Source organism: Canis lupus, chromosome 22 (genome assembly GCF_003254725.2).
Source record: "Canis lupus dingo isolate Sandy chromosome 22, ASM325472v2, whole genome shotgun sequence".
Taxonomy (NCBI): Eukaryota; Metazoa; Chordata; class Mammalia; order Carnivora; family Canidae; genus Canis; species Canis lupus.
In genome coordinates, this window is record NC_064264.1 from 11,317,688 (window position 1) to 11,330,630 (window position 12,943).

A 12,943-nucleotide genomic window follows, 5' to 3' on the forward strand; every position below is an offset into this window, starting at 1 on the left:
TCCCCCAAATCATGTCTCTGCACCTCCTACCTTCCACCACGTGGCCTCTTCTCTTCTACTAGTTATGCAGTTTGTTCCCTCAGTCTTCAGATCGATTTCTTGGGTGTTCAGAATGATTTGATATTTACCCAGATGTGTTTGAGGGATGAGTCAAGCATATGGTCCTCCTATTACTGTACCATCTTCTAACCCACCTACCTTTTTAATATTTTTTTAGTTCATATTACACTATTCATAGTTAACTAAAATTCTCAGATTTTATTTCCAAGAGATTTTTTTCATGCCTTCTCATCACGTGTTTCTCAATTTTCCATTAATTATACTTAGTACCACCCATAATTCCTCTGTAAATTTATTCCTTGGTATTTAGAGTAATATAAGTTTTCTGTGTTATTTTACTTTATTCTCCATCAAGTATTTCTAAGTTTTAAATCTTTCATTTACTTTCCAAAAGTTGAAACCAAAACTTATTACCTGCAAACAACTATGTCCATTAGAGATGAGTATTTTCTTTCATTGGGCACAGGTAAATTTCTTTCGGCATAGAGATGGACTTTTGTGATATTGCTTAGTAAAATGCTATATACATCAAGTACACTAAAATAAATGTTTGATCTTAGAATATTGGATTTTTGGTAAATGTCAGATTGGAATGGAAAATAATATAATAATTTGTGACTGATTTAGGGTATGGGTGGCAAAATTTCTCATTGTCTAGATACTTAAAGATAAGCTTTTCTGGTTTACTTTTTAAAATTTCACACAAATCTTTTCCTTGCAAATGCAAGTGAATATTTACCCTCTTTAAACAATGCACAGATGATGAACAGAAAAATTAGATAAATATACCATCTTCAAAGTCTGTTATAAGTAATTTGATATCAAATTCAATATGTGAATGAAAACTTGATTATATGCCCAAGAGATCCGGCTGAATAGTACTTTTTTTTTAAGCTATGCATTTTTGTAAGTACCTTTCTTCAATGATACTTGCCGATTAGATTCTCAAGTTGCCCTTACATTTCTGTTATTTTCCATTAGGGATCAACTTGTCCATTTTCCTGTACCCAATAACACTTATGATTCTACATGAATTTTCTTCACCATCTCACCATAAAATAAATGCAAAATCATTTCACTGTTGTATTCCCACAATTATATAATAATGATAGAATTACTAAGATAGCTCCCTTTCTCATAGCTATGAGTCACTATCAAATACTCATTTTTTAGCAGTTACTATAAACTGATGGGAAAACAATTTACCACAAACTCTAATAGATGATTTTCAGGGAAACTAATTCCTAAAATGTGTAACTGTTACTTTAATATGCATTTCTTTTCTATCATTATGATCATTCTTTTTTCTTGCTTTATATATATAATACATAAATATATGTATATTCTTATATATGCATAAATATGTATATATACATAATATACATAAATATATGTATATTAAGAGTCTGTAAAGGGTATGTCACCTGAAGTTGAATTTTGAGTGTTTCCTCAGAAACAACTATGCTGGAAACATCCAGCTCAATATTTGTTTAGGAGATGAGTTATTGTTGCAGAAATAACCACACGTACATCAACTGAGTATAAGAACTAACCTAATACATGATGTGCATATGTAAAGTCCAGCAGTAGTAACTTCATTTATTAGTTTAGGAAGAGTACAGCAGTAGTAACCTCATTTATTAGTTTAGGAAGTAGTGAGAAGAAAGAAAGCAGCTATGAAAAGACATTGGAAATTCAGCTAAAAAAAGAAAAAAAAAGAAAGAAAAGAAAGAAAGAAAAGAAAAGAAAAGAGAAGAAAAGAAAGGAAAGGAGAGAAAAAAGAAAAGAAAAAAAAGAAAAGAAAAGAAAAGAAAAGAAAAAAGAAAAGAAAGAAAAGAAAAGAAAAGAAAGAAAAGAAAAGAAAGAAAAGAAAAGAAAAGAAAAGAAAAGAAAAGAAAAGAAAAAAAGAAAAAAAGAAAAGAAAAGAAAGAAAAGAAAAGAAAAGAAAAGAAAGAAAGAAAAGAAAAGAAAAGAAAAGAAAAGAAAAGAAAAGAAAAGAAAAGAAAAGAAAAGAAAAGAAGAAAAGAAAATTCAGCTGAAACTGGGAAAAGTGGGTAAGGGATGAGTGACTTAGAATCAGAAGAGTTGGTAACCTATGGAGGAAAGTTGCCCTGGATAGAATTATGCATGTCTGGTTCTGATTGTCAAGACAGTGGACCCCTGTCATTTTGAGTGCTCTGGTTGGTGGTAAGGTATGCTACCTTTGAGAGATTTGTAGTCCTCTTAACAAAATGTAACATATTTCTTTTATTACTAGTTATTAAATTTTACTCTTATTCCTTCACTTCCTAATCTAAATAATTAGGAAGTACTTTTCAGATTTTATAGAAAGAACAGTAAAACAGGTCTGGGAATGCTGACCAATTTTATCACAGAAGACCAAATTTCTGCACAGTGAAAAAGCTCATAGTTCTATGATAATTGTGCTGAAACTTGTTTTATTTTGTTCTTTGTCTTTATGATCACAATAAATTTAAGATTTTTGTTATTATTGTTTATCTTCTTTGGTTTGGTCATTATATATTATAAAATAGTACTTATACTTCTGGGAAACCAACTAATATATATATATATATACACTCTATATAGGAGATATATATATATATATATACACACACATATACACTATTATGGATTATTACAGTATCAATTCTAATAGATAAAAGGGGATTATAAAAATGTTTCATGCTTTTTACCATCCATATTCATTCAAATATATTTATTGGTTACTATTAAAAAGATAAATATTTTAAATACTTAAGAGTATCTAATAAAGGGGCACCTGGGTGGCTCAGTTGGTTGAGCATCTGCCTTCAGCTCAGGTCATGATCCCAGAGTCCTGGGGTATAGTCCCTTGTCAGGCTACCTGTCTGCTTCTCCCTCTTCCTCTGCTGCTTCCCTTGCCTGTGTGCTCTCTCTCTAATACATAAATAAAATATTTTTTAAAGAGTATCTAATAAAGATTAAACCTAATAATTTCCCTCATGGAGATTTTAGTCAAATAAAATAGCATCAAATAAAGAATTGATCATGCAAAAATTGAGCATCTATATACAGTATTTAGGAGAACTTAGAGATAAACCAATATTTAAGTGGTTTTACATCTTCATTTATAAAACGTATATGCCATGCTGTTTTAAAAACAAAATAAATATTTAAGATCATTTATAAATTCAAGTGAAAGTTGTAAATGCCTTATTGAAGAGTGAAAGAATGTTGGGTTTTTGAATAAGGAAAAAATAAACCATGTTCTCATTATGGCTATATCAGTTGCCTAGCTAAAGGATTCTGAGAATTATGACCTTTCAATTTCAGGTTTTCTCACCCATTAAATTCTGATAACAATAACTTTACCAACCACACAGTATTTTACTTTGGGATACAAGTTGTATTCATATATCAGTTACCCAAGACATGAGAAAACATGTCATAGTAGAAGTTAATATGATGTTCTTCTAATTTCCCAAAAGGCCCCAAGTCAGTTGTTTTGTTTTGTTTTGTTTTTTCTTTTTTTAATGTTCTTCTTCCATAGTGTATTGTAGCCTTTGTGGAGTTGTTTTTTTTTTTTTTTTGCATGAATTAACATAAATAAGCATGAACATACCTTCGTGGCCTTGTCTAAGATAACAATGCTGGATTTTTCTATTTGTCTGCTTGGAATATTTATTGAACAACTATGTTTGGGCCTTGTTTTTCTCTTAAACAGAAATGAAAGAGCAAAAGTAATTTTTCACCATATCTCGATTTCCTGTTAATCAGTTTCAATATGTCAAAATAATATTTCCAAAATAGCTTTTTCTGCTTTTAAAGTAATGCATGCTTTTAAAGGAATCATGGAGGGACACCTGGGTGGCTCAGCAGTTGAGCATCTGCCTTCGACCTAGGCCATGATCCTGGAGTTCAGAGATCAAGTCCAGAGATCAAGTCCCACATCCGGCTCCCTGCATGGATCCTGCTTCTCTCTCTGCCCATGTCTCTGCCTCTCTCTCTGTGTCTCACATGAATAAGTAAATAAAATTTAAAAAATAAAATAAAAGAATACATGGAAACAATAATCCTAGAAAATGCATGCCAGGTCTTTCAGGTAGCAGATAATGAAGCTATTAACTAATATTTAACAAAAATATGAGTATATTTCATTTGTCTCTGTATTATAGGGTTTACTATTCCAATTTTATATCCTGAAGGTCATATAATCTTTCATTTAGTATAAAGAACTCATTAGTTTATTATATAACCTTAAACCTTAACTATAATACATGAAAGTGCTTTACACAATGTGCACTTTTTAAAGACTCTTAAAAAAAACTACCTAGATAAAAATTAATCTAGATAAAAGTATAAAGATATTTTAATATATAATACTATGCTTTCTCTCTATCATATAACCTAAAGCTTCAAGGAACTGGAGCAAAGTAAGAAGTGAGATTATACAGATAAATCTTTTTTAACTTATGATGGGGTTACATCTGATATCCATTGAGAATTGAAAATATCATAATTTAAAAATGCATATACCTCACTCATCGAGTATTAAAGTTGAGCCTACCAAAAACATGCTCAGAACACTTACATTAGTCTGCACTTGGGCAAAATAATCTAACATAAGTTTTGTTTTATAGTGAAGCATTGAATATCTCATATAATATGTTGAATAGTGTACTGAAAGTGAAGAATAGAGAAGTTGTATGGGGTACAGAATGGCTGTTCGTGCGTTGGTTGCTTACACTCATGATCACATGACTGGGAGCTGAGTTGTGACTCACGTGTATACACTTCAAACATAAGTATACAGATCCATAGATAATTCAGTGCATATAATATGTATGATATAATATGTATAATGGGATATGTGTTTATATATAAAACACCTATTAATTTAACCTACCACAAGCTGCAACTGGTAATAGAAGTGTTTCTAGCAATCTTGGGGTGGAGACTTTTGGGTTTTCTATGTAGAGTATCATGTTATTGGCGAAGAGGGAGAGTTTGACTTCTTCTTTGCCAATTTGAATGCCTTTAATGTATTTTTGTTGTCTGATTGCTGAGGCTAGGACTTCCAGTACTATGTTGAATAGTAGTGGTGAGAGTGGACATCCCTGTCTTGTTCCTGATCTTAGGGGAAAGGCTCCCAGTGCTTCCCCATTGAGAATGATATTTGCTGTGGGCTTTTCGTAGATGGCTTTTAAGATGTTGAGGAATGTTCCCTCTATCCCTACACTCTGAAGAGTTTTGATCAGAAATGGATGCTGTATTTTGTCAAATGCTTTCTCTGCATCTAAAGAGAGGATCATATGGTTCTTGGTTTTTCTCTTGCTGATATGATGAATCACATTGATTGTTTTACGGGTGTTGAACCAGCCTTGTGTCCCGGGGATAAATCCTACTTGGTCATGGTGAATAATTTTCTTAATGTATTGTTGGATCCTATTGGCCAGTATCTTGTTGAGAATTTTTGCATCCATGTTCATCAGGGATATTGGTCTGTAATTCTCCTTTTTGGTGGGGTCTTTGGTTTTGGAATTAAGGTGATGCTGGCCTCATAGAACGAATTTGGAAGTACTCCATCTCTTTCTATCTTTCCAAACAGCTTTAGAAGAATAGGTATGATTTCTTCTTTAAATGTTTGATAGAATTCCCCTGGGAAGCCATCTGGCCCTGGACTCTTGTGTCTTGGGAGGTTTTTGATGACTGCTTCAATTTCCTCCCTGGTTATTGGCCTGTTCAGGTTTTCTATTTCTTCCTGTTCCAGTTTTGGTAGTTTGTGGCTTTCTAGGAATGTGTCGGGGTGGTAGAAGGGGAGGAGGGCGGGGGGTGGGAGTGAATGGGTGACGGGCACTGGGGGTTATTCTGTATGTTGGTAAATTGAACACCAATAAAAAATAAATTTAAAAAAAATAGAAGTGTTTCTAAAAAAGAAGCCCAGCGTATCTGCCTTGCAATCAGCCTTTGTAAGCTAGAAGTCTTTGGAATGGATTGTGCTTACCTAAAGATTCATTACCTTGTTAAGTTGCACTGATATTACCATGTAAATATTAAGTCATTATTACTGCAAATGATTTTGTGCCCTCTGCAAAGCTTCAGTAATACATTTTTCCTGATTTGATCTAGTCATGAAAGTGAATTTAGGAGGGTAATTAAAAATATGTGTACTTGAAAGATTTAGGTTTTACCGGGTTAAATAAATCATTTATGTGAGATTTTCAAAGTCAAGGAACTCTACTTAATGAACTAGTCAACATAAAACTAAAATTCTCCTGTGATGCTTTTGTTCTCGTTAAATATCTTCCATGAGCTATTAAATCTGCTAGCAGTTGTTGTGTAAAACATTAACAGTGTTCTCATAACTATATTATTGGTGGTCAAAAGTTCAAAAGTGACTGAAAAAGGAAGTGATGGAAGAAGAGGAAGATGCAACCCAAAATCCCCGAGGTTTGTCTCTCTTGAGGTTTGGATAACGATTATGATGAATGGGGTAATCACACAACTATATGTACAAGGGAAGAATCAAAGATGCTATTGAGCCTATTGCCAAACCAAAAGAAGAAGAAAAGGAAGAAGAAGAAGAAGAAGAAGAAGAAGAAGAAGAAGAAGAAGAAGAAAAGAAAGAAGAGAGAAGAGAGAAGAAAGAAAGAAAAAGAAGAAAGAAGAAAGAAGAAAGAAAGAAAGAAAGAAAGAAAGAAAGAAAGAAAGAAAAAGAAAGAAAGAAAGAGAAAGAAAAGGAAAGAAAACAAGTTTTCATTTTGCTTACTAAAATACAAACATTTGGACTTCTATAAAATTTCAAACGAAGAGCTTCTTTGGAAAATTTGTTGCCAGAGCAATTAAAGCACTCCCAATGAGAAAACAGGGTATCCACTCATGCTCTGTGTCTCATTGATGACTTTGCTATGTAAGGATCTTACTAGGTAAATGCAATAACCTAACTCTCACATAACATCAGGGAGAGCTCAGAGAAATGAGTAAAATTTTAGTATTCTACTGGATATGTATGTGTATATTTGCATACAAAGTATGCACATATAAAGGAGCAGATGATATCTACTTTGGCAGATATCTGTATCCTACAGGTATTCATATATATATATGAATATATATTCTATATATATATAGAATATATAAGGAATTGAGCCCCATTATCCAGAATGGTGATATTGACAACACATGCTCATGCTGACCTTTTTTTCTCAGACCCCCTCCCTCCTGCTCCCTGGGATCACCTCCCAAATAAACTACTTGAATCCAAGTCTGTATTTCAGGCTCTGTTTGGGGAGAATCTAAATTAAAAATGTTTTTACAGTAAAGATTTGAGATAAATATATAGGTATCAACAGATACCCACTGTACAAAAAAAAAGATATACGATATATCTGTATCTCAAATACATGTATATATATATATATGATGTATCTGTATCTCAAATACATGCATTTTTTAAACCCCTCTTTTTAAATTTTTTTAAATTATCCTCTTAAGTTCACTTTCATAACAAGATCAAATCAGAAATGTGTATATATTTCAGATAAACATGACATGTGAAAGCAGATGTCTGTTTAAATTACAAAAGCTTCACTTGTGATTTTTATGTACAGTTCAGCATTACATTGTTTTCTCTCAGTCAATGGTGTGTTGGTCTGGCTGTGAGCCCAGGTCTCTCACATAATGATCAACCTGAGACTAGCACAGTACCATCTGGTAGTGTCTCAGGTAGGAAATACATTAAAAAAGAAAAAAAAAGAAAAAAAAAACCTCCCAATTTATGCATCTCATCCTGAAAGAATAATAATACAAACCATGGTATGACACTTTTTTCCCCAGTAATGGAGACTCTTGCAGATAAATGAAGTAGATAACATTTCACTCAATTTCTGTAGAAGAATGAAAAAATATAAAAACTAGGGTACAGGCACAGAAAAAATGACTTTTTTCATGTAGTGAGAAATTTGAAAATAATCACATAATTTTGGATACAGAGATGACCTGAACTAGTTACAGACATAAAGAGAGTACAGTAAAAGAGAGGAGGGCATCACTGGGCCCAGATTATGGGGAATCTAAGAAATTGTCGTCAGGAAAGAACTCATGATCTCTGATTTTGGTTACATAATAAGACAATGGAAAAATAACATTTTTCCTACAAAATTATTTAGTGTATTTTCTTATGGATTTAGGCAAGTCGCCTACATAATCTACATGTGCCTTTGTCTCTTTATTATTTAGCAATGTAAATAAGTACTTTCCTTTACAGAAGAGAAAGCCTAATCCTATGTGATGATGACACTTTTCTCCTTGTGTTCCATTCCTGTAACTATTTCAGGTATTAAGTACTCAGTATGAGGATTTTTCTTTAAGGAAAGATTTTTGTTCATTCTGCATATTTCTGGGATAGGAGCCCACCTATGCATGCTGAATTCATCTTATTCATTGAAGATTTGAGCATAATTGAGAACATTAGGTCTGTGCCCATAAAAGATAGGTTGTTTTCTTTATTTTCTATTTTTCTTTGTTTCTAAAGATGGCTTTCTTAAGTATTTCCATTAGAATTTTATTTTTTATGTTTTGTAAATCCCGTTATGACTAAAAATGTTTGACATGACTAATTGATAAGGAACAAATAAATGAACAAATAAACCTTATCTGGTGATCTTATAAATACCTTTTTTGACTATATTGTAAAAAAAAAAAAAAAAAGTCCCTGGATCTTATTCTCTTTTTAAAAAAGGATGCTGGAGTTTACAACATGGTCAACACCACATTACTCTGTTATAGGTTAAAAAATGTTACCACTAGGTTCTTTTTCTTCTTACTCTAATGAATTCCCTTGGAGCAAGTATGAGCTAGAAATACCTCAGACAGAAATTCATCTTATAGAAGGTCATGTTATAGCAAGACTTCAGGGTATTTAGATATGAATTTTTTAGTTTATGTCTCCTTTATTTGCCAAACTGAGGGTTTTTTTTTTCAAAAATGCAAAACATTTTCCCAAAATCCCTTGTAATACTGCTTTTTTCAAGAGTCAAAGGTTGAAACAGTCCTTGACATTGGTAAAAACAATAGTCTATGTACATTTCTCCATTCAAACTTTTCTTTACCTTATCATTTTCCTTCCAGTTAGGAATCATTTTAGGAATGCAATATTTTCCTAAGCATTTACAGTGCTTCCTGTTGCTTCCATCTACTGGGATTTCATATTTTGAAGAATGGACACCATCTAGAGAAACTGGTTTCTTCAAGTTCCACCTCAATGTGTTTTTCAGTTTTTCTAATGAATTGCACCACTTATAGATGTTGTCTTTGAATGCTGGATCAGAACACCACCCTAAGGGCAGCCCTGATGGCTCAGCGGTTTAGCGCCGCCTGCAGCCCGTGGCCTGATCCTGGAGACCTGGGATCGAGTCCCAGAGTCCCACGTTGGGCTCCCTGCATGGAGCCTGCCTCTCCTTCTGCCTGTGTCTCTGCCTCTCTCTGTCTCTATGAATGGATAAATAAAATCTTAAAAAAAAAAAAAAAAAAGAAGAAGAGCTGTCTTAGAACATTACCCTAAGCATGAACTTTTATAATAAAGTAGTGTGCAAATACCATCAAGCAATGATGAAATGACAAAATTAAGTAAAAAGATACATTCCGTTTTAGTATGTGTCCAAAGATGCATATGTATAGATAAAAAACACAAATAAATGTTTACCGTCTCTGAAAAAGGTGTTTTGGTATTCAGAAAACACAAAGGTGCCAAAATTGAAAATGTACATTGTTTATAATTCCTACAAGAGAGAACACTTTATTTTATAGTTGCTGTTGATTGATTTGATTATGAGTGAACATATTACAACAATGATAAGCTCTTCATATCATTATGTCATAAAATCTAAATATCACGTATGCCTACATCTTCTGGATATATGCAGATATATTTCAAGAGAGATACATGTTAAGTTTGATGAGATTTTAGAAAATTCCAATTCATCACTAAGTGCTTTCTGAGAAAATCTTCTTGCTGCCATCCTCAATTACTTCACAAACTGATAGAAATTGGCATGTTAAACTGTTAGGGGTCCCAGAATTGTGATTAACATTGCAGACAGCAATAGTAAAAGGCAAAGTTCTGCGAACAACTATACGGTTGTCCAAATGTTTAAATTAGAAATTTTTACCAAATCAGCTTTTTAGCACTAAATTTAATCCCTTCAGGAAATGGCAGCTACAAAACACTGACAACTCTTTTTTTTCTCTTTTTAATGAGCTATAAATGAATTACTGGTTTAGAATAAAAATAGTTTGGGGCAAGGAATACACATTTTGGTGTTGTAATTTGAAGTATTTTTTATATAACTTGTTCTCTGCAATTCAATCTATTTATGATATTTATTTAGAAATATTTTATGAATTAAATAATATACCTATTTGATGTATTACACTATTGGTTCTAATGTAAGAATATAAGACAATTTTTATTCTGAATCAAGAAGCCTCTGTCTCTGTCTCTGTTTCTCTGTCTCCCTCTCTCTCTCACACACACATTTAATATTTGCAAGACTTATTTTTTTTTAAGATTTTATTTATTTATTCATGAGAGATACAGAAATAGAGGCGGAGACATAGGCAGAGGGAGAAGCAGGCTCCCTCTGGGAAGCCTGATATGGGAGGTGATCTCAATGGGCCCCAGGATCACAACCTGAGCCAAAGGCATAGGCTCAACCACTGAGCTGCCCACACGCCGCATTATTTGAACGACTTATTAAGGCAGGGAATGTTTTCCAGTATCTGTAAATCTGGAATGTAAATAACTAGAATTGTTCACTACAGACCTGTATTTTATTACTATAAAAGAGTGTTTACCATTATCAAAACAAATCACAGCATTGAATATCTTATACATTTTATACTGAATATTATTACAAGTACATTTCACTGTAAAACAGTACTTTCATTTTGAGATCATTGGCTTTATAGTTTATAGCAAAGCACATTACATTTAAAGCAAAATTAAATTTAAGTGGAGTTTTGGTACACAATTATATGTACTATAGAGTCTGTTTAAATGGGCTTGCAACCAAAATTCGTTTTCATTATGGGCTGTCAACAGAGACTTGGATTAGTTAGGCACAGAAAATTTTTTCTTTGATTTTTACTTTGTTTTTGAGTTTAGACAGTTTTCTAATTTTTTGATTTATTTATTGGCTAATGTAACATTCAGTGAATATTAGGCCACTGAAAGAGAGAGAAAAAATGGTATTTTTTGCTAGGATTCACAGAATAAGAATTAAGCAGCTAAAATTAATATAGGTATTCAGTTATTATTTAAAAAGATAAATATTTCTATTTCCCAATATATGAAGAAATTTATGCTTGGAAATTTTGGTGTTCTTTTGGCTTGACACTAGTTTCAGTGTGACACTTTGTTTTAATATCTGGCAATCCTATCAAGTGGATTCCTTTCAAGTAGATATGACACCAGAATATGTTATAATGTGCGGTCAGCACTTTATCTTATGAATTATATTCATCATGGAGCCAAAATGGATAATAAGATAATCATAATATTTGAAGGATATAATTATTATTGTGACTAATTCTTTATAGTGGAAATACCTTAACCAGTTTAGCCCTCCTACTGAAAAATAACAGACATAATAAATCAATCAAAATGAGTATACAGTTTTATAAAGCAAAATCATCCTTGTAACCAGATAAAGAGGAATCCATCCCAATTATAGCCTTGCTTAAAGAGAGTTAGGATCTATAATATGTATCATATATTATGAAACAATACATAGATCTATAGGCAGAGAAATTAATATACATAGAAGATGTATCTTTATACCTATGCATATTTTATGTATCTTGTTAGTTTAGTTGGCAACTTCACATTCACAATCAGAACTATAGAGTTTTTGTTTAAACTCCTTAGTATTCTATTTCCTCATTATTCTATACTGAGAATTTTGATTCAAGGGACAGAGGGATGGCATAAGTAGAAAGTCCTATAATTACTGATTCGTTTTGTCACATATTACATGCAACAGTTTTAGAATTATAGAATTTATCGTTTCCCCCAGTAGAATTACTGAGAGGATTTCACTGTTTTTCACAGTTGTACCATATCTACATTATCAGAACATATTAACATTATGATCTTTAAAATCCTTCATTTAGGGCTTCTGGGTGGCTCAGTCCATAAGCAGCTGCCTTCAGCTCAGATCATGATCCTGGGCTCCTGGAATGGAGCCTCACATTAGGCTTCTTGCTCAGCAGGAAACCTGCTTCTCCCTTTTCCTCTGCCTGCTACTCCCCCTGCTTGTGTGCTCTCTCTCTTCTTCTTTCTGTCAAATACATAAATAAAATCTTAAACAAAATCTTAAAAAATAAAATAAAATCCTTCACTTAGTCTAATTCTATAAATAACTATAGGTTTAATGCTTATCATATATTTATGTCATCTAAATTTCACATTTGAGTGAAATTCTCTAGGTCACTTGTTAACAGCAATATGTCTTGGCCTTATCACCATAAGTCAGTTTTACTGGACATAAACTCTTGAACTTACAGTTTTAATCCCTTATATTTTAAGTATGTCTATCAATCTTCTTTTTTTTTTTTTTTTAAGATTTATTTATTCAGAGAGAGCGCGAGAGAGGCAGAGACACAGGCAGAGGGAGAAGCAGGCATCAAACAGAGAGCCTGATGTGGGACTTGATCCAGGGTCTCCAGGATCACACCCCGGGCTGCAGGCGGCGCTAAACCGCTGCGCCACCAGGGCTGCCCTCAATCTTCTTTTAATACTAAATTATGTTCACAGAGTCTAATGACAAAATATTTTATTTGCACTATAAGTCATGTATTATTTTTTCCTAAGGTGTACAAATTATTTTATAAAATATTTATT